This window comes from Dipodomys merriami, unplaced genomic scaffold (assembly GCF_024711535.1).
Source record: "Dipodomys merriami isolate MVZ:Mamm:240054 unplaced genomic scaffold, mDipMer1.0.p SCAF_282, whole genome shotgun sequence".
NCBI lineage: Eukaryota > Metazoa > Chordata > Mammalia > Rodentia > Heteromyidae > Dipodomys > Dipodomys merriami.
In genome coordinates, this window is record NW_027204293.1 from 735,174 (window position 1) to 756,497 (window position 21,324).

A 21,324-nucleotide genomic window follows, 5' to 3' on the forward strand; every position below is an offset into this window, starting at 1 on the left:
ATTGACATCAAATATAGTGAAAGCAGGGGTTATACTGTGGGGGAGGGACATACAAAGAAACAAAGAAATAATCTTATAAATGGTTTAGAAACACATGCATGAAAGAAAGAAACATTAAAATACGTATCTAAGGGATCATTTTCCCATTTTCCTAACATCACATTATCTGAACTTTTCCACTTGACTCATACATATACTAGATATTGCAAATAAGGGAAACCATGGGACCTATGTTTCTTTGGGCATGGCGTACTTCGCTTAATATAATTTTTTCCAAGTCTTTCCATTTCCTAACAAATGGGGCAATGTCATTCTTTCTGATGGAGGCATAGAATTCCATTGTGTATATATGCCACATTTTCTTGATCCATTCATCTACTGAGGGGCATCTGGGTTGGTTCCAGATCTTAGCTATGGTTAATAATGTTGCAATAAACATAGTTGTGCTGGCAGGTTTAGTGTGGTCTTGTTTGTAAACATTTGGGTAAATGCCCAAAAGTGGGATTGCTGGGTCATAGGGGAGTTCGATGTAGAGTCTTTTGAGGAACCTCTATACTGCTTTCCATAGTGGTTGAACAAGTTTACATTCCCACCAACAATGACGTAAGGTTCCCTTCTGTCCACATCCCCTCGACCATTTGTTGTTGTTAGAGTTCTTGATTTTTGCCATTCTAACTGGAGTGAGGGGGTATCTCAATGTTGTTTTGATTTTCATTTCTTTTATGGCTAGGGATGTTGAGTATTTCTTCATGTGTCTATTGGACATCTTTCTTCTTCAGAGAAGTTTCTCTTTAAGTCTTTAGCCCACTTGTTTATTGGGCAGTTGTTTATTTGAGGATATGTTGTTGGAGGATTTAATTTTTTGCGTTCCAATTATATTTTAGATATGAGACCCTTGTCCGTTGTATGGCTAGTAAAGATCTTCTCCCAATCCGGGGCTTTTTATTGATCTTGTTACATATGTCCTTTGCCATGCAGAAGCTCTGCAACTTTATGCAATCCCATTTGTCCAACCTTTCTTTGATTTGTTGTGTTTCTGGGTCTCTATTAAGAAAATTTCGGCCTGAGCCAAGGAGACCTAGGGTTTCTCCTATTCCATCCTGTAATGTTTTCAGAGTGTCTGCTTTGAGTTCAAGGTCTTTGATCCATTTGGAGTTGATTCTGGTGCATGGTGATATATAAGGATCTAGCTTTAGTTTTCTACAAGTAGTTAACCAATGTTGCCAGCACCATTTACTGAAAAGGCTGTCTTTGTTCCATTCTATTGTTTTAGTTCCCTTATCGAAGATTAGATGGCTATAGGTCTGTAGGTTCATTTCTGGGTTTTCAATTCTATTCCATTGGTCCTGAGGTCTGTTATGCCAATGCCAAGCTGTTTTGATTACTATGGCTTTATAGTAGAGTTTGAAATTTGGTATCGATATTTCTCCAGCAGTGTTCTTTCCGTTGAGGAGCGTTTTTGCTATTCTGGATCTTTTATTGTTCCATATGAATTTTTGGATTGCCTCTTCTATTTCCTTGAAGAATGAGATTGGAATTTTGATAGGTATCGCGTTGAATTTGTAGATAGCCATGGGAAGAATTGCCATTTTCATGATGTTAATGTTTTGTATCCAGGAGCATGGGAGGTTTTGCCATTTTTTAAGTTCTGTGTTGATTTCCTTTTCCAAGATTTTAAAGTTTTCATCATAGAGTTCATTCACTACTTTGGTTAAGTTAATTCCTACGTGTTTTAATTTTTGTGGAGCTATTACAAATGGAGTTGCTTTCCTAATTTCAGCCCCTCTTTTCTCATTGTTGGCATACAGAAAGGCCATTGATTTTTGGGGTTTAATTTTATACCCTGCTACTTTGCCAAAGTTTTGATTCAGCTTGGGTAATTTGGGAGTGGAGTCTATGGGATTCTTTAAATACAAGATCATGTCGTCTGCAAAGAGGGAGAGTTTTATTTCTTCTTTCCCTTTTTGGATCCCCTTTATGTCTGCATCTTGTCTTATTGCTGTAGCTAGGCATTCTAATACTAATTCTAATACTTGTCTTGTTCCTGAGTTAAGAAGAAATGGCTTTAGTTTTTCACCATTAAGTATAATGCTGGCTGTGGGTTTGTCATATACACTGTTTATTTTATTGAGGAATGTTCCATGGATTCCTAATTTTTCCAAAACCTTCATCATAAAGGGGTGTTGGATCTTGTCGAATGTTTTTCTGCATCTATTGAGATAACCATGTGGTTCTTATTCTTGCTCCTGTTGATGTGATGAATAATATTAATTGATTTGCGTATATTGAACCAGGTTTGCATCCCTGAAGTGAATCCTGTTTGATCATGGTGTATGATTTTTGAGTGAATTGTTGAAGTCGGTTGGCCAATATTTTGTTGAGTGGTTTTGCATCAATGTTCATCAAAGAAATGGGTCTATAGTTCTCATTCTTTGATGAGTCCCTACCTGGTTTTGGGATGAGGGTTATGATGGCTTCATAGAATATGTTCGGTAGTGAACTTTCTCTTTCAATTTCATTGAAGAGTTGGAGGAGAATTGGTGTGAACTAGGTTTTGAAGGCCTTTTAAAATTCTGCTGTAAAACCATCTGGTCCTGGACTTTTCTTAGCTGGAAGGTCTGTTATTGCTGTTTCTATTTCAACGCTTGATATGGGCCTGTTAAGCTGGTTTTGGCATGTCAATATTTGCTAGTAAAATGTCCATATCTGTCAAGTTCTCAAACTTATTAGCATAAAGTTTTGAGAAGTATTCCCTTATAATATTTTGAATCTTGGTTTTTTTCCTTGGTGATGTTTCCATTCTCGTCTCTGAGTTTATTTATTTGGGAGTGTTCTCTACTTTTTCTCATAAGATTTGCTAAGGGTCTGTCAATTTTGTTAATTTTTTCGAAGAACCAACTCTTTGTTTTGTTGATTCTTTCTATAGTTTTTTTTGATTCTAATTCATTTAATTCTGATTTAATTTTAATTATTTCTTTCCATCTACTGGATTGGGGTTTATCTTGCTGCTCTTTTTCAAGGAGATTTAGATGTGTCATTAAATTGTTGGTTTCAGATCTCTCTAATTTGTTGATGTAGGAGCTCAGAACTATAAACTTGCCTCTGAGTACTTCTTTTACTGTGTCCCAGAGGAGCTGGTAATTTGTGTGTTCATTTTGGTTGAATAGCATGAACATTTGAATTTCCTTTCTAATCTCTTTCATGACTCACTCGTGAATCAGCAGTGTGTTGTTCACCCTCCATGTGTTACTGGACTTTTTTGGTGGCTTTTGGTGTTGAGTTCTAATTTTATTCCCTTGTGGTCCGAGAGAATGCAAGGTATAACTTCTATTTTTCTGAATTTGGATAAGTTTGCTTTGTGGCCTAAAATGTGGTCTATTTTTGAAAATGTTCCATGTGCTGCTGAGAAAAACGTGTATTCTGATGCTGCTGGGTGAAATGTTCGGTAGATATCTTTTAAATCTAGTTGATCTATGCAGCTGTTTAGATCTGCAGTTTCTCTGTTGAGTTTTTGCAGAGTTGATCTATCTAGTGTGGAAAGTCGTGTGTTAAAATACCCAACAATTAATGTCTTTGGACTTATGTGGGATTTGAGGGAAAGTAGTGTTTCTTGGATAAATTTGGGTGCTCCATTGTTTGGCGAGTAGATAATTAGAATTTTAATATCCTCCTGAAAGAGAGATCCCTTAATTAGTATGTAGCGGAGTTCTTTATCTCTTCTCACGAATTTTAATTTAAGTCTATTTTATCTGATATTAGGATTGCAACTCCCACCTGTTTATGGGGGCCGTTTGCTTGGTAGATTTTGTTCCAACCTTTACCATTGAAAATGTGTTTGTTTTTATGGGCAAGATGTGACTCCTGAATGCAGCAGATAGAAGGGTCTTGTTTTGTAATCCAGCTAGACAGCCTGTGTCGCTTAATTAGAGAGCTCAGTCCGTTAACGTTAAGAGAAAGTACTGAGAGGTATTTGGGATTTCCTGCCATGTTATCCACCTTCTTGGGGGTTGTGAAATCTGGGTTCTTTCTATGGTTCTTGGATTCTCAGTTTGGGTACAGTTTCTTGACGTTTAATGTGGTCTTGTTGGTTTTCTATGTGTAGGACATCTTTAAGAATCTTTTGTAGGGTTGGTTTGGTGGAGATGTATTGTTTCAATTTTTCTTTGCTGTGGGAGGTTTTTATTTGGCCTTCAGTTATGAAGGAGAGTTTAGCTGGGTACAGTATTCTTGGTTGATAGTTGTTTGTTTTTAGGGCATGGCATACGTCATTCCAGGCTCTTCTTGCTTTGATTGTCTCTGCTGAGAAATCTGAGGTGATTCTAATAGGTTTTCCTTTATAAGTGTTTAATCTTTTCTCCTTGACAGCTGTGAGGATCTTTTCCTTGGTCTGAGTTGATCCTGTGTGGATTATAATGTGACAGTGGGATGTCCTATTCTGGTCTGGTCTGTTTGGAGTTCTAAAAGCTTCGTGTATCTGAATAGGCCTATCTTTTTGCATGTTTGGGAAGTTCTCTACTAGGATCCTGTTAAACAAATTTCCTAGGCCATTAACTTCTCTTTCTAGGTGCTCCTCTACACCCATTATCCTTAGATTAGGCCTTATGATGTTGTCTTCCAAGTCTTGGATAGATCTATGATATTTCTTGGACTTGTCTTGGATGTTTGTAAGTTCTTTCTCTATAATATCTCGGCTGTCTTCAATCCCTGAGATTCTATCTTCTGCATGGTCTAACCTGCTGTCAACACTTTCTACTTTATTTTTTATCTCTTTTCCTTCTAATTGGTCAGCTTTGATGGCTTCAAGTTCTTTGTTGAAGCTTTGTTTTAGATGTTGTATGAACTTCTTTACTTCCTTAATTTGATGTTCAGTGTTTATTCTCAGATCACTTAGTTGATTGGTTATGGTTACCTTGGACTCCCATTCCTTCTGTTGGGTTCCGTTCAGCATTCCCTTTGTGGTCTCCCTGACTTTCTTCAGCTCTTTGTTAATGGATTCCATGAATGCCATTAGTGATCTTTGTGTATTCTCTTCCTGCTCTCTCAATTCCTATATTACTCTTTGATAATCATCCTCCCGTTCATGGGATTCCTGTAGTTCTCTTTGAGTGTTCTCAGCCTGTTCACTCCATTCCTGCTTTTCTCATTGAGTATTCTCAAGCTGCTCATGCAAATCCTATATCAGCTTTTGAATAGCTTCCTCAAGCTTATGATATTCCTGTATAAACTTTTGGAATGCCTTCTCTCTCTCCCTATCATGCTCATACAGAGACCTTTGTATGCTTTCAATATTTTGACTTATCATGTTTGCCAGCAGTGTTTGTAGAGCTATTTGGGAATTCTCCTCTGGATTATTCATTGTCTGTTCTGTCCCCTGATTATCTGGATTGGGAATTGAGATACCCGGATTTGCCATTTTTCTTGTGTTTTTCCGGGTTACTCTGCCCATTTGAGATGAAAATAGCCCCAGTTTTGTGCTAGAACACTATCTTAAGGCAAGCATGAACCCAAGTCTGAATTTGCACAGTCAATAATCTACAGATACAATCTAGTTCAACAGATACATCTATTCAACATCAAACAACTATACGTTAATGGGCTACAAAACTCAAAGAAGAATTTGGAAGACCAGAAATTATTAGGGTTAGGGAGAGATGTGGGTAAAAAAATAGAAATAGATTGATGTGTGGAGGCTCAGCGGGAGTTAACTAAGTCTTAATCTCAAAGCAGGAAATAGGTTGGGTAGGATGAAATTAGAGAGAGAGGAAAAAAAAAGGGAACGGGAAAAGAAAAGAGACCAGAAAACATAGAAAGGTAAAACTTAATAAAATTATGTAGAATCCATAACAATCTATTTAGATAAGAACGTGAATTTATTGAGAGAAGGGGAGGGATATAAAGGAGATGTGAAAAACTTAAAAATAAAAATGCTTAAAATATTATATAGGTATAAAGAGGTAGTACTGCTATTAAGAAATTTAAGTCTTAGAGGTTTTGACTTGAGTAATAAATTTGTAGATTAAGTGTGTACACAATGTGGGATAAGGTCTAATAGTCAACTATGGGTTTATCTGAGGGTGTGCAGGCCAAGAATTAAGTCACATAAAGAAAAACGAAAGAGAGGAGCAGGTGAAAATGATAAGAAAGGAAGAAGAAAAAGATGAGAAGTTCAGTAGAGCTAAACAAAAAACAAAAAGATAATTTAAAAAGAGAAAAAAAAAAGAGAAAGAAAACCAAAAAAGAAAGCAAAAACGCCCACTCCCGTATCCCCAAAATAAAATTATAAGAGGAAAAGAAAGTTTCTGGAAAACATTTTTTTTTTATCAAAAAAGGCAAAGATTAAAAATTGAAAAAAGTTTTAGAAAAGAAAAAAAAATTTATATAAGGTATCAAAAATTAAAAATTAAAAAAAGAAGATGAAGAAGAGAAAAAAAAGAAAAACAAACAAACAAAAAACAAAAAACAAAAAAAACCAAAAATCTTCTTTGATTTTTTTTTTTTTTTTTGGGAGGAGTGGGAAAAATCCTGTATTTCCCTTGTGTCAGTAACCAGCCTCTTGTTTGAGTCTCTGGTCTGCTTGTGGTCCTGTGGCTTGGTTGGTTTCTTAAGTCAGTTTGTTGGAACAGGCAGTAAAATGCTCTGCTTTACCCAGGATTTCACAATCCTCATCCCAGGCTAGTTCATTGGGAGACAGATCTGCTTTGAGTATCACAAAAGAGGGGCATGCAGTGATGAGGCTAGGTTCTGGTAGCTTTTCCCGGGCTGGTTTGTGAAAAGCTCACAGAACCCAGCCTGGACCCATTCTCAGGGTTTCTGTTTACTGATTTTCAATTGCTTGTGGAGGCTGCTAGCGGGAGGGGCAGCCTCTGGCTCTGATTACCCAGTGAAGAAACCCTCTCCTCGGGCTGGCTCCCTAGCTGGGTGACTTTTCCCTGGGTGGAGCTGAGTCTGGCAGGTTACGCCGCCGTTATGTTCTTGTGACCTGCTAAATGACTCGTTTTATTCCAAGGCCTGAGCTGGAGCTAGCAGCTCCTCCAAGCTTTGTCGGTATCCAAGATGGATATCACCAGTGCTGTGGGGAGGGGTGGCCTTCCCTCCTCTGCTCCCTGAGAAGGACTGAGGAAGTCAGTCTTCTACTCATGCCGAGTCTTAGTTCCTGGGTCGTCTCTGGTCTGCGAACTGCAGGATGAAGATGTCTGCTCCTTGTCGGTTCTTGCTGGTGTTGAGTAGAATCCGCTCACCTGCTGCATCTGGCTCCTTCGTCCTGGACTCTGTGTTGCTCAGGTGTGGCGGCTGCACTCGGCTGCCACCTCTACAGCTGCCTCCACCGCCGTGGCTGCTGGCAAGGGCTCAGAAGTGTCTCCTTGCCTGGATTTCCTTCTCTGGCCTAACTCTCTGTCCTGTGATGGCACACTTGGTGTAATTCTCTGACTTAGGACTGTTCACTGGAACTCTAAATCTGCTTTCTATGCGAGAGCTTACTTAGACTCCAGCTTCAACTCTGTCATCTTCCTGGACTCTCTAGGGAAAGGATTTAAACTCAATTTGTTGTAACTCTGCCTCAGCTTCAATCACCTCAGGTGGTGGGCTGCCATGGGCCACACACACACACACACACACACACACACACACACACACACACACACACACACACACACACACACAGATAGAGAGAAAGAGAGAGAGAGTAAGAGAGAGAGAGTAAGAGAGAGAGAGAGAGAGAGAGAGAGAGAGGGAGAGGGAGAGAAGGAGAGAGAGAGGGAGAGGGAGAAAGGGAGAGAGAGAGGAAAGCCGCGGGATGGATTTTTACATTTTGTTCCTTTCCAAGGTGACCATCCTGGGTCTTAATGACATGCTGACAAAGATTACTTCACCTTGCAATGTTGAAGGATAGTTGGCTATAAGGGAAGCCATAGGCCCATGCAGCAATGTAGGCCCTGATTTCGAGTCCTGGTCCTGACACATACCAATATGTGGAATTCCCAATACACTCGTTCTTATGCATCGAAATGCCGATGGAATGTGAGCAAACTCATGATTGAATGAGAAGTTTCTGAGTGCATCAATCAGTCTAGTCTAAAATTAGATGCCATGATCCTAGGATGCTGATTGATCTTAATGAATAGTCTATTAAGCATGAAAAGATTCTTCAATGGTGGCATAATAACTACCTAAGAGTTGGTAGGAACCTAGTTGATATACTTGAATCCCAGGCGGATGTCTCTGGCATTCTATACAAACATATATTTATTGGTAAACTACCACCTGCCTATCCATGTATGGCTATTTTGTCCACCACTGTGGCTCAATCTCAGTGTCTGGGAACTGCCTGGCAGCTTCCTGGGCTAGAGTTTGCCATGTTGACACACCCATTCGTGAATTGGGTCTGCTAGGCCCTGAGCTCAGGTCCCAGCACTGCCAACATTTGGATCGTGGAGTAAAAAGTGGAGTGTAACACCTGTTTTCCTTTTCTCTGAGTGTCCTGGGTGTAAGACATGAAAGAGAACATGTCTACAAATCTAGATATATGTGATAGGATGTCATCAATATAATAAATGGAATGTGTGTTATCACAGTCAATAAAATAAGTGGTAAATAAATGAATAAAACAGAAATACAATAGATAACCACAACAAACAGTATATGGACTGAACATCAATAGTTAGGTACAAATCCTATCTTTACAATGTATATAAATAGTGTGTTTCCCAGGGCTGGGGCATGAATTCAGGCCTAGGGAGCAGGCCTGACTTTCTTGTCCTCAAGCATGGTGAGCTTCCGTTTCATCCACAGTGCTACAGAGTTACCCAGACCCTAAGTTCAAATCCAAAGCCTGGCAGATAAAATGGCAACAATTGCAAGCCAGGGAAATTTTTTTTGCCAAGCAATTTCTTGAACTCAGGTCATGGCAACTCTGCCTCAGCTTCCATCACCCTAGGCTGTAGTGCAGCCACTGGAACCACAGATGATCCTGGGATCCTAGACCTCCAGGCCTTGCAACGGGGAGGATGCAGAGAAAATAAGTGGTGGGATGACCTTTTTAGATTTTGCACCATGACCATCTGGGTCTGAATGACACAGCTCCAAAGGGTACTTCACCTTGCATTGCTTAAGGCTGGTGGGCTATTGGGCTATTGGGCCATAGTCCTGCAGGGCAATATAGGACTAGAGTCGAATCCCAATCATGTCACTTCTGGATGATGGGAGATCCTAAGAGACTCATTTCAATCTATAAGAATAATGGTGGAATGTTATAAATGTCACTGTTGAATGAGTTGCTCGTGAATGATACTCCTATAAAATTAGACATCATGGTTTAGTCGGCTGGTTGATTTTATATAATATGAAACATTAAAAGAATACTCTTTCTTACAGGGATGCAATGATTTCAGGATGCCAATTTTACTTAAGAGTTTATTTTTTTATTTTTTTATTGTGAAAATAATGTACAGAGGGGTTACAATTACATGGGCAAGATAATGAGTACATTTCTTATCAAGCATTGTAGCTTCCTCTTTTGTTTCCCTTTCCCATCCATTAACATCCTTCCCCCGCCTCCAAATCCAATCCTCCCCAACCCCTCTTCCTCAACCCACCCCCACACCAAAGTTGTAAAATTAGTTTTCAACATAACGACTTGTACAACTCAGTGAGGATAAAAACAATAACATTAATTACATGGAGGCATAATAATACCCAAGAATGGTAGTAATGTAGTCTATATAACTGAATAATGGATAGACATCTCTGGCACTCTATAAAGATATATATTTATTAGCGTACTACCATCTGAGTGTCAATCTGTTCTTATTTTGTCAACTGCTGGGGCTCAATCTCAGGCCCTGGGAACTTCCTGTCAGCTCAATTTGCCCCAGGATGCCATGCTGACAGTGACCCATTCATGAATTTGTCCCTGTAGGCCATGAGATCAGATATCAGAACTCCCAAACAACGAATCATGGAATAAAAAGCTGATGGTGACACATGTTTTCCTTTTCTGTGAAAGTCCTGGGTGTTAGATATGAAGCAGAATACATATGTACACCTATATCATATGTAATCAATGTAATCAATGTTCTATGTGCCATAATAGACAATAAAATAGTCAATACATGAACAAAACAAAAAATAAAATGAATAAATATACTGAACTCAATATGTACATACATATGTCTGTAAATATAAATCATATATTTAAAATGTACATGAATAGGATTTTATTTAGTGCAGAGGATCGATTTCAAGCCTAAGGAACAGATTTGAATTTCTTGACTTCAAGGAGGCAAGCTTCCCCTTCCCACACGGTGCAACACAGTTACCAAGACCATGAGTTCAAATCCCAGTCCTGGCAAGAAAAATGACACCTCTATGCTATATGACACCCAATTCTTAGGTATTTCATTCCGCCTCCATTTAATGAATTTGATTGTTGAAATGCTTAATAAAGTATTAACTAAAATCGATCAGTGTCCTATTATATAATTGTGTATAATTTTATACTGGAATCATTCAAGAACTGCCCATTCAATCATGACACACATCACATTCCATTGGTATTCATATGGATAAAATGAGTTTCTTAGTATCTCCTGCCATTTGAAAGTGGCAGGACCAGGATTCGAACTGTGGGTTCCAGCTCCCACCACTTAAACTTGAGGATAGGGAACTCATCGGTCTGTCCAAGAACATCAGCAAGACCAATGATTAGGCAGGCACCAGTGGCTCTCAGCACTCCTCCTTGATACTTACAAGGCTGTGAAAGGAGGGTCATGTTCAAAGTCACCCTAGGCAGGAAAGTCCTTGAGACCACTGTCCAACTTAAGTGGCAACAAAGCCACAAAAAGAGACATGTGGCTCACGCTAGCCTTGATCCAATGCAGCTCTTAGACTGTGCCCAGATCCTGAGTTCAAGGTCTGAGACTGGCAACAAACAGCCATACACAACAATTTGTGCAGCCATCCAAGTAAAGCAGGTCACCCTTTTGTACCCAACTGAATTGGACAGAGTTCCCTGGGAAAGGGTCTGGCGAAGCCGCTGTCATTTTTACTCCGCCCATGCTGCCTGCATCACAGGATTCTGGCCACAAACCCATTCTTTCCTTGTTCTTTCTGACCAATGGGATTCAAGAATGCTGGCCATGCCCACATTCCATGCTGCCCTGCAGCACCAGAATTACCTCTGTTGGTTGACACCACTACCAGCCATTGAGGAAAGTATAGGTGGCTGAGTGGTGAGCAAGAGATTCGAGGTAACTTTGGAGTGGGTTAGGATATTGACCTCTTAGTCACTGAGTGGGAGAATAGAGGATTCCCCAGAGCCTGGGAATGTGGCCAGCCCATCTTTCCCATCACAGCTCTCAGATGTCTGAAACAACAAGATTCCATGAGAGAGCTGAGGACAAGAACTACTACAAGAACACCAGCAGAAGAATACTCCCGTCAGATCTGCAACATTCAACAAAACAAAGAACACGAAAAAGAGAGGGAGGCTCAAGACAAACATCATCTTATAAATATGATAAAAACAATTATGTAAAAGGAAAAAAAAACAAAAAAAAATTTGAATACTTATCCTGGGGTTCATTCCATTAACATCAACTTATCTGAACTTAGTTATTACAAATAAGGGAAACCATGGGACCTATGTTTCTTTGGGCCTGGCTTACTTCACTTAATGTAATTTTTTCCAAGTCTTTCCATTTCCTAACAAATGGGGCAATGGCAGTCTTTCTAATGGAGGCATAGAATTCCATTGGGTATATATACCACATTGTCTTGATCCATTCATCTACTGAGGGGCATCTGGGTTGCTTCCATAACTTAGCTATGGTAAATAATGCTGCAATAAAAATTGTCGTGCTGGTAGCTTTAGTTTGGTCTTGTTTGTGATCATTTGGGTAAATGCCCAAAAGTGGGATTGCCAGCTCATAAAGGAACTCTATGTGGAGTCTTTTGAGGAATCTCCATGCTGCTTTCCAAAGTGGTTGAACAAGTTTACACTCCCACCAACAATGCAGTAAAGTTCCCTTCTGTCAGTATGCCCTCCAGCAGCTGTTGTTATTAGAATTTTTGATTATAACCATTCTAACTGGGATGCGGTGGTATATCATTGTTGTTTTGATTTGCATTTCTTTTATGGCTAGAACTTGAGCATTTTTTCATGTGTCTATTGGCCATCCTTCTTTCCTCTTCAGAGAAGTTTCTCGTTAAGTCTTTAGCACAGTCATTTATTGGGCAATTGTTTGAAGATTTGTTTTGGAGGGATTTAATTTTTTAAGTTCCAGGTATATTTTACATATGAGACCCTTGTCTGTTGTATGGCTAGTGAAAATCTTCTCCCAATGCGTGGGCTTTCTATTGATCTTCCAAGCTATGTCCTTTGCCATGCAGAAGCTCTGCAATTTCATGCAATACCATTTGTCCAACCTTTCTTTCATTTGTTGTGTTTCTGGGGCTCTATTAAGAAAATTTAGGCCTATGCCAAGGAGACCTAGGGTTTCTCCTACTCCATTCTGTAATGTTTTCAGAGTGTCTGCTTTGACTCTGAGGTCATTGATCCATGTGGAGTTGATTCTGGTGCAAGGTGATATATAAGGTTCTAGCTTTAGTTTTCCATAAGTAGTTAACCAATTTTACCAGCACCATATACTGAAGAGGCTGTCTTTCTTCCATTCTGTTTTTTTTAGCTCCATTATCGAAGATTAGATGGCTACAGGTCTTTAGGTTCATTTGTGGGTTTTCAAGTCTGTTCAATTGGTCCTGGGGTCTTTTCTTGTGCCAGTACCAAGCTATTTTGATTACTATGGCTTTGTAGTAGAGTTTGAAATTTGGCATTGATATTTCTGCAGCACTGTTCTTTCTGTTAAAGATTGTTTTTGTTATTCAGGGTCTTTTGTTTTTCTATATAAATTTTTGGATTGCGTCTTCTATTTCCTTGAAGAATAAGATTGGAATATTGATAGGTATCACATTGAATTTGTAGATAGCCTTGGGAAGTATGGCCATTTTCACAATGTTGATTTTTCCAATCCAGGAGCATGGGAGTTTTTGCCAAATTCTAAGTTCTGGTTTGATTTCGTTTTTCAGGTTTTCAAAGTTTTCACCATAGATGTCCTTCACTTGTTTGGTTAATTCCTAGGTATTTTATTATTTGTGGGGCTATTACAAATGGAGTTGCTTTCCTGATTTCAGTCACACTTTTCTCATTGTTGGCATATACAAAAGCCATTGATTTATGAAGGCTAATTTTATACCCTGCTACTTTGCCAAAGTTTTGAATCATATTGAAGAATTTGGGAGCAGAGTCCATGGGATTCTTTAAATGCAAGATTATGTCATCTGCAAAAAGGGAGAGTTGTATTTCTTCTTTTCCTATTTGGAACCCCTTGATGTTTACATCTTGTATTATTGCTGTAGTTAGGCAATTTAATACTAGATTGAAGAACAAGGGAGTGAGTGGTCATCCTTGTCTCGTTCCTGAGTTTCGAGGACATGGAGTTAATTTTTCAACATTGAGCATAATACGGGCTTGAGGTTTTAATATACAGCTTTTATTGTACTGAGGAAGGTTGCATGGATTCCTAGTCTTTGCAGAAACTTCATCATAAAGTGGTGTTGGATCTTGTCAAATGTTTTCTCTGCATCTATTGAGATAACCATGTGGTTCTTATTCTTGCTCTTGTTGATGTGAATTACGTTATCTTGTTTGCGTATATTGAACCAGCTTTGCATCCCTGAAATGAATCCTGTTTGATTGTGACCTATGATTTTTTGGATAAATTGTTGAAGTCGATTCGCCAAACTTTTGTTGAAAAGTTTTGCATCAATGTTCATCAAAGATATGGGTCTATAGTTCTCTTTCTTTGATGAGTCCCTGCCTGGTTTTGGGATGAGGGTTATTATAGATTCATAGGATGAATTTGGTAGTAAACTTTCTCTTTCAATTCCATTAAAAATTTGAAGGAGCATTGGTGTGAATTCTGCTTTGAAGGCCTTGTAGAACTCTGCTGTAAAACCATCTGGTCCTGGGCTTTTCTTAGCTGGGAGGTCTCTTATTGCTATTTCTATTTCAATGCTTGATATGGGCTTGTTAAGATGGTTTAACTCATCTTGATTTAGTTTTGGCATGTTGATATTTGCTAGGAAAAGGTCCATTTCTGCCATGTTCTCAAACATATTAGCATAAAGGTTTGAGAATCATTCCCTTATAATTTTCTGAATCTTGTTTGTTTCTGTGGTGATATTTCCATTCTCATCTCTGAGTTTGTTTATTTGGGTGTGTTCTCTTCTTTTTCTGATAAGATTTGCTGGGGGTCTGTCTATTTTGTTGATTTTTTTCAAAGAAACAACTCTTTGTTTTGTTGATTCTTTCTATTTTTTATTCTAATTCATTTAATTCTGATTTAATTTTAATTATTTCTTTCCATCTACTTGTTTGGGGTTTATCTTGCTCTTTTTCAAGGAGGCTCATCTGTCTCATTAAATTGTTAGTTTCAGATCTATCGAATTAGTTGATGTAAGAACTCAAAGATATAAACTTGCCTCTGAGTACCACCTTTGCTGTGTCCCAGAGGAGCTAGTAGTTTGTGTGCTCATTTTTGTTGAATACCATGAACACATGAATTTCGTTTCTAATCGCTTCCATGACCTACTGGGGGTTCAACAGTGTGTTGCTCAGCATCCATATGTTACAGGACTTTCTTTTGTTGCTTTTGGTGTTGAGTTCTAATTTTTTTCCTTTGTCATCTGAGAGAATGCACGATTTTACTTCAGTGTTCCTGAATTTGGAAATGTTTGCTTTGTGACCTAAAATGTAGTCTATTTCGGAAAATGTTCCATGTGCTGCTGAGAAGAACATGTATTCTGATGCTGCTGGGTGAAATATTTGGTAGGTGTCTTTTAAATCTAGTTGATCTATGCGGTTTTTTATATCTGTGGTTTCTCTGATGAGATTTTGCCAAGTTGATCTATCTAGTGGGGATAGTGGTGTATTAAAGCCCCTAACAATTAATTCATTTGGATCTATATGAGATTTGAGAGAAAGTAGTGTTTCTTGGATAAATTCGGATGCTCCATTGTTTGGGGAATAGAGATTTAGAATTGTAATCTCTCCTGAAGTAGAGATCCCTTAATTAGTATTAAGAGACCTTCTTTATCTCTTCTAACTAATTTTAATTTGAAGTCTATTTTATTTGATATTAGTATTGCAACTTCTGCCTGTTTATTGGACCCATTTGCTGGATAGATTTTGTTTCAGCCTTTCACATTCAAAATGTGTAGTTTTTAATGGACAAGGTGGGATTCCTGAAGGCAATAGTTAGAAGGATCTTCCTTTTTAATCCAACTAGACAGTATATGTCGCTTACTTGAAGCGTTAAGCCCATTAATGTTAAGAGGTAGGACTTAGAGGTATTTGGGAGTTCTTGCCCTTTTATTCACTTCTTTGTGGCTGCCACAACAGGGTTCTTCCTATGGTTCTTGGATTCTCAGTTTGGGTGTGGTTTCTTGGTGTTTATTGTGGTCTTGTAGGTTTTCTATGTGTAGGACATCTTTAGGTATCTTTGTAGAGCTGGTTTGGTGGAGATATATTGTTTTAATTTTTCATTGCTACGGAAGATTTTTATTTGACTTTCAGTTATGAAGGAGAGTTTAGCTGGATACAGTATTGTTGGTTGATAGTTGCTTGTCTTTAGGTTATGGCATACATCATTCTAGGCTTTTCTTGCTTTAATTGTCTCTGCTGAGAAATCTTAGGTGATTCTAATTGGTTTCCCTTTATAGGTTATTGATCTTTTCTCCTTGACAGCTTTAAGGATTTTTTTCTTAGTCTGAATTGATCCTGTGCGGATAATAATTTGACAGTAGGATGTCCTGTTCTGGTCTGGTCTATTTGGAGTTCTAAAAGCTTCTTGTATTTGAATAGCCCTATCTTTTTGCATGTTTGAAGTTCTCTGCTAGGATCCTGTTAAACAAATTTCCTAAACCATTAACTTCTGACTCTAGGTGTTCCTTTACACCCATTATCCTCAGATTAGGCTTTCTGATGGTGTTTTCCAAATAGAATTGAATAGATAAATCATATTTCTTGGATTTGTCTTAGATGGGCTTATGTTCTTTCTCTATAGTATCTAGGCTGTATTGAATCCCTGAGATTCAATCTTCTACATGGTCTAACCTACTGTCAAACTTTCTACTTCATTTTTTATTTCTTCTCCTTCTAATTGGTCGACTTTGATGACTTCAAATTCTTTGTTGGACCTTTGTTCTAGATCTTGTAAGAAGTTCTTTATTTCCTTAATTTGGTGTTCAGTATTTATTCTCAAATCACTTAGTTGATTTGTTATGGTTTCCTAGGACTCCCATTCCTTCTGTTGTTCTCCAATGAGCATTCCCTTTACTGTCTACCTGATTTCTTTCAGCTCTCTGTTTCTGTATTCCATGAATGCATCCATTCATCTTTGTCCTTTCTCATCCCGATCTCTCAGTTCCTGTATTTCTATTTGATTAAGATCCCCATGTTTACACATTTCCTGTATTTCTCTTTGAGTGTTCTCAGCCTGTTCACGTTATTCCTGACTTTCTCTTTGTCTGTTCTCAGCCAGCTCACATAATTGCTGTCTATCTGTTTGACTGATCTCAACCTACACTCACAATTCCTGTCTATCTCTTTGTCTGATCTCAACCTGCTCACACCATTCCTTTATTTCTCTTTGAGTGTTCTCAATCTGCTCACGAAATTCCTGTATCAATCTTTGAGTAGCTTCCTCAAGCTCATGAGTCTCCTGTATTGATCTTTGGTTTGCCTTCTCTCTCTCGCTATCATGCTCACACTGAGAGTTTTGCAGGTTTTAACTCTTTTCATTTACCCTGTTTACCTGTATTGTTTGTAGAGCTTTTTGGGAACTCTCCTCTGGATTATTATTTATCTATTCTCTCCCCTGATTGTCATGAATGGGAGTTGAGAACCCCAGGCTTGCCATTTTTCTTGTGTTTTTCAGGCTTGTTCTGCCCATTTGGGATGAGAATAACATGTTTTGTGCTAGAACACTATTTTAAGGTAAGCATCAACCAAAGTCCCTAGTTGCACAGTCAAAAGTCTGCAGATACAATCTGGTTTAAGAGATGCAATCTATTGAACATCAAACAACTATGTCTTAATGGACTAAGAACAGCAAAGGAGAATTTGGCAACCAGAAATTATTAGGTTTAGGTAAAATTTGGGGAACAATAGGATTGGAGGGATGTGGGAAGGTGAGGAAGAGTGGATTTAACCATGTCCTCATCTCAAAGAGGGAAATTGATTGGACAGAATGATAGCAGCGAGAGAAAAAAGAGTAAGAAAAGAGAAGAAAAAGGAAAAAAATCACAAGAAAAAATGGAAAAACAAAAATTTAATATTAAAAATTGAAACCCTTAAAAACTGCAAGTTTGAAGAAGCAGTATTCAGAGAAGAATGGTGATGGGATGAGAGGAGGGGAGGCATAGAAAGGAAATATGAAAAACTAGAAAAATAAAAATGTTTTAAAATATTATATGGGTATAAAGAGGTAATACTGCTATTAAAGAATTTAAGTCTATGAGGTTTTGAATTGAGTAATAAATTTCTGGATTAAGTGTGTACACAATGGAGTATAAGATCTAATAATCGACGACAGGTATATTTGAGGTTGAGCAGAACAGCAATTAAGTCATGCAGAAAAGAATGAAAGAGAAGAAGTGAAAAGAATGAGAAAAGATAGAAAGAAAGAAAGAAAGAAAGGAAGAAAGAAAAGGATCAAAAGTTCAGTAGAGATTAAAAAATAAGCACACACATATATTCACCTAAAATAAAAATTATATGAGGAAGAAAACAATAAACAATAAAAACAAAAATTTTAAAAAACAAAAAAATAAAAATAAATAAAAATAAGGTACAAAAACAATAAGAAAGTACTTTGATTTTTTTTTTGTGGGCTGAGGGATGGGAAGATTCTGTATTTCCCTTGTGTCAGTAACGAGCCTCTTGGTGGAGTCCCTGGTCTGCTTGTGGTGTTTGGTTTTCCTGTGGCTTGATTGGTTAGTTAAGGCAGTTTGTTTGGGCAAGCAGATAATGCTCTGCTTTAGCGAGGATTTTGTGATCCTCCTCTCAGGCTAGTTCAGTGGGAGAGGGATCTCTTTTGAGTATTGCAAAAGAGGGAGATATCTGTTTTCTCTTGTTTGGTGATGCTTTGATGAGGCTAGGTTCTGGGTTGAGTTGAGGCCTTTCAGCAAACAGTAGCTATTCCCTGAGGGGCTAGCTTCTGAGACACTCACAGAGCACAGCCTGGAGCCTTTCTCAGAGTTTATGTTTACTGAATTTAAACTGACTAGGCTGCTGTAGGGAGGGGCAGCCTCTGGCTCTATTTACCCAGTGAAGAAAGCCACTCCCAGGTGGCAGATTTCCCCTGCCTGGGGTGGGTAACTTTTTCCTGGGTGGAGTTGAGCCTGGCAGGTCTGGGCAGGTTCCTGTGACCTGCCAAATAGCTGTCTTGTTATCTCCCAAGGCTGAATTGGAACTGGCAGCTCAGCAGAGCCTTTGTCAGTATCAAAGATGGAGCTCTCCAGTAGTGGGGTGGGGGATGAATCCCTTCCCTCCTCTGATCCATGAGAAGGAGTGAGTATGTCAGGCTTCTACTCATGATGCCAGAGTCTTGGTTCCTGGGTTATCTCTGATCTGCTATCTGCAGTGTGAAGATATCTGCTCCTTGTCAGTTCTTGCTGGTGTTGTGTAGAATCAGCTTGCCCGCTGCATCTGGTGCATTTGTCCCAGACCATGTGGCAGGTGTGACAGCTGCTGCCGCTGCCACAGCTCCTGGCAAGTGCTCAGATCTGTCTCTTTGCCTTGATTTTCCCTCTCTAGCCAAACTCTCTGTATTGTGATGTCACACTTGGTGTAATTCTCTGGCCTAGTACTGTTCACTGGAACACTAAAACTGCTTTTTATGCTAAAGTTTGTTTAGCCTCCAGCTTCTCCCCCGCCATCTTCCACACCCTATCTTGAGGCTTATTTTATATTCCTGACATTTTTCTACAGTTATAGTTAATTTTCCATAATGGGCTAATGTATTATATTGGATATACAAAAGTAAACTGAATGCTTATTCCATTAATCCTTTGCCACTTGTCTAATACCAATATAAATTATCCATGTGTTTGAGGTAATGAAAATATCAACAGATATAAACAAGATAAATCAGTCTGTAGTAGACAAGTATTTTCACCTTTATTTTGAAAGTTGGTCCTTTTTTACACTACAGAATATTCTTGAGAAAATGTGCTCCAGGCTCCACAACTGAATAATATTACGGTTTAATTTATCATAAGAGAAGGAAAGAAGAGGAACCTTCCTTCCAAAAGTTTGATCCCAGGAATGTGATGTACTTTATGGTGCCTAGTTGGAAATGAACAATTTTCACAGTCAACCTTGGAAAGCCATCTTGATAGACAACTTCTGTAAGTGGTTACAAAGCACTATTGATGGCTTTGCAATGATGCCTGATTGCCTCATTGTGGGACAATTAAAACAGGAATTTAGTAAGCTGTTCTTTGTAGTTTTAGAAAAAAAACCATTGACTCTAGGCCAGGGGATCACAGGGGCCAAGAGAAACTACTAACTTGAATAGTAATCCTAGACCTCTAAAACAAAACACACACACACACACACACACACACACACACACACACACACACACACACAAACACACAAAAAGCACTCCAGTAAGCACAGCCAAGTAGGGTTGCTATTACAGCCTACATGAAGTCAGGCAAAAAACTGAAGCTGAGAGTCATTTAGCCGATAGCTAAAATATTTTTATGAGGCAAACTCAAATGAGACTCCAGAGAGAGGGTCAGAAAGTCTGATCAGAGAGACTAATATTGGTCACACAAAGATTAGAAAGTAGAATTCCTTGTAGAACAAATAAATCATAGAAATCCTGTGCATGTAAAAAAAAGACAGCAGACCAAATTCCAGAAATTCACATTTTCTTAGAAGTCAGCTTAATCAATTATCAATTCAAATCTTTGAACTCTTAAATATTTGACCATATGTGGGAGAAGACTGAAGAGAAAGAAAATGGCATCATTCTCTTAGAAGGTCCAATATCACATTAGGAAGTAATCCAGCACAGATTTGTAATAAAAAGAAAACACATTTATTCCAAATGAGGGTTTTATTTCTTTTGATGTAAAAGTTCTTAAATTAGGTGCTAGTAATTACCATACAATTGATCCAGTCTCCCAGCTGAATTGATACTGACTGCAGTATTCCCACATGAAGGAAAAGAGAAAATTTACAAATATCTGATGAAATGAGTAAAAGGTGAAGTGTTCTAATAGTAATATCTGAGATTTAGATACAGGTGAAGAGGGCGATTTTCTTTTCTAAAAATCCCCCATTTTTACCTGGTGCCAGTGGTTCACAGCTGTAATCCTAGCTACTCAAGAAGCTGAGATCTGAGGACTTCAATTCAAAGACAGCCTGGGCAAGAAAGTCCCTGAGACTCTTATTTCCATTTAACCCCCAGAAAACCAGAAGAGGCACTGTTGCTCAAGAGGTAGAGCACTCACCTTGAGTTGAAGAACAGTGCCCAAGCCCAGACTTCAAGCACCTCGAACAACAACAACATATCCCCATTTCGTGGATTGCCTACATCTTCTCTTAACACTCAACAAAGGAGCCATTTTATCACCCACTACCTTTAAGTCCTAAACTAGCTATTGGAAATAGATTCATTTGTTATCTTATATCAAACGGTTCATATTTGCGGAAACAAATACCAGCAGTGGTAAATTTTTTCCAGTCCTTCAACTCTGGGCCTGGGCCCTGAACATGGATATACTGGGAGCTTTCATGTGAGGCTGTTTGTTATTGATTGGATTACTGCCCAGGAGGAAAATTACTGGGGCTTAAGGGAGATATAGGTTTAGTCTTTTCAGGAAACTCCGTCCTGCATTCCACAATAGTTGAACCAGTTTAATTTCCCACCAACAGTGTAATAGAGTTCCCAATTGGCCAGCATTTGCTACTGTTAGTTTTCTTAGTAATGGCCATATTAACTGGGACGAAGTAGAATCTGTCTTGATTACTTATAGATTTGTATGCACCTTCTAGTTTCAATAAGTGAATGAATCCATGAAACCTATATTGCTCTGTGTCTGCATTCCTTTCTCATTTAATGTAATTTTCCCAAACCTTTCATTTTCCTTACCACTGGTGAAAAGTCATCTTTCTGATGGTTGAATGTAATCCCATTGTTTGTGTGTGTGTGTGTGTGTGTGTGTGTGTGTGTGTGTGTGTATTTGTGTGTC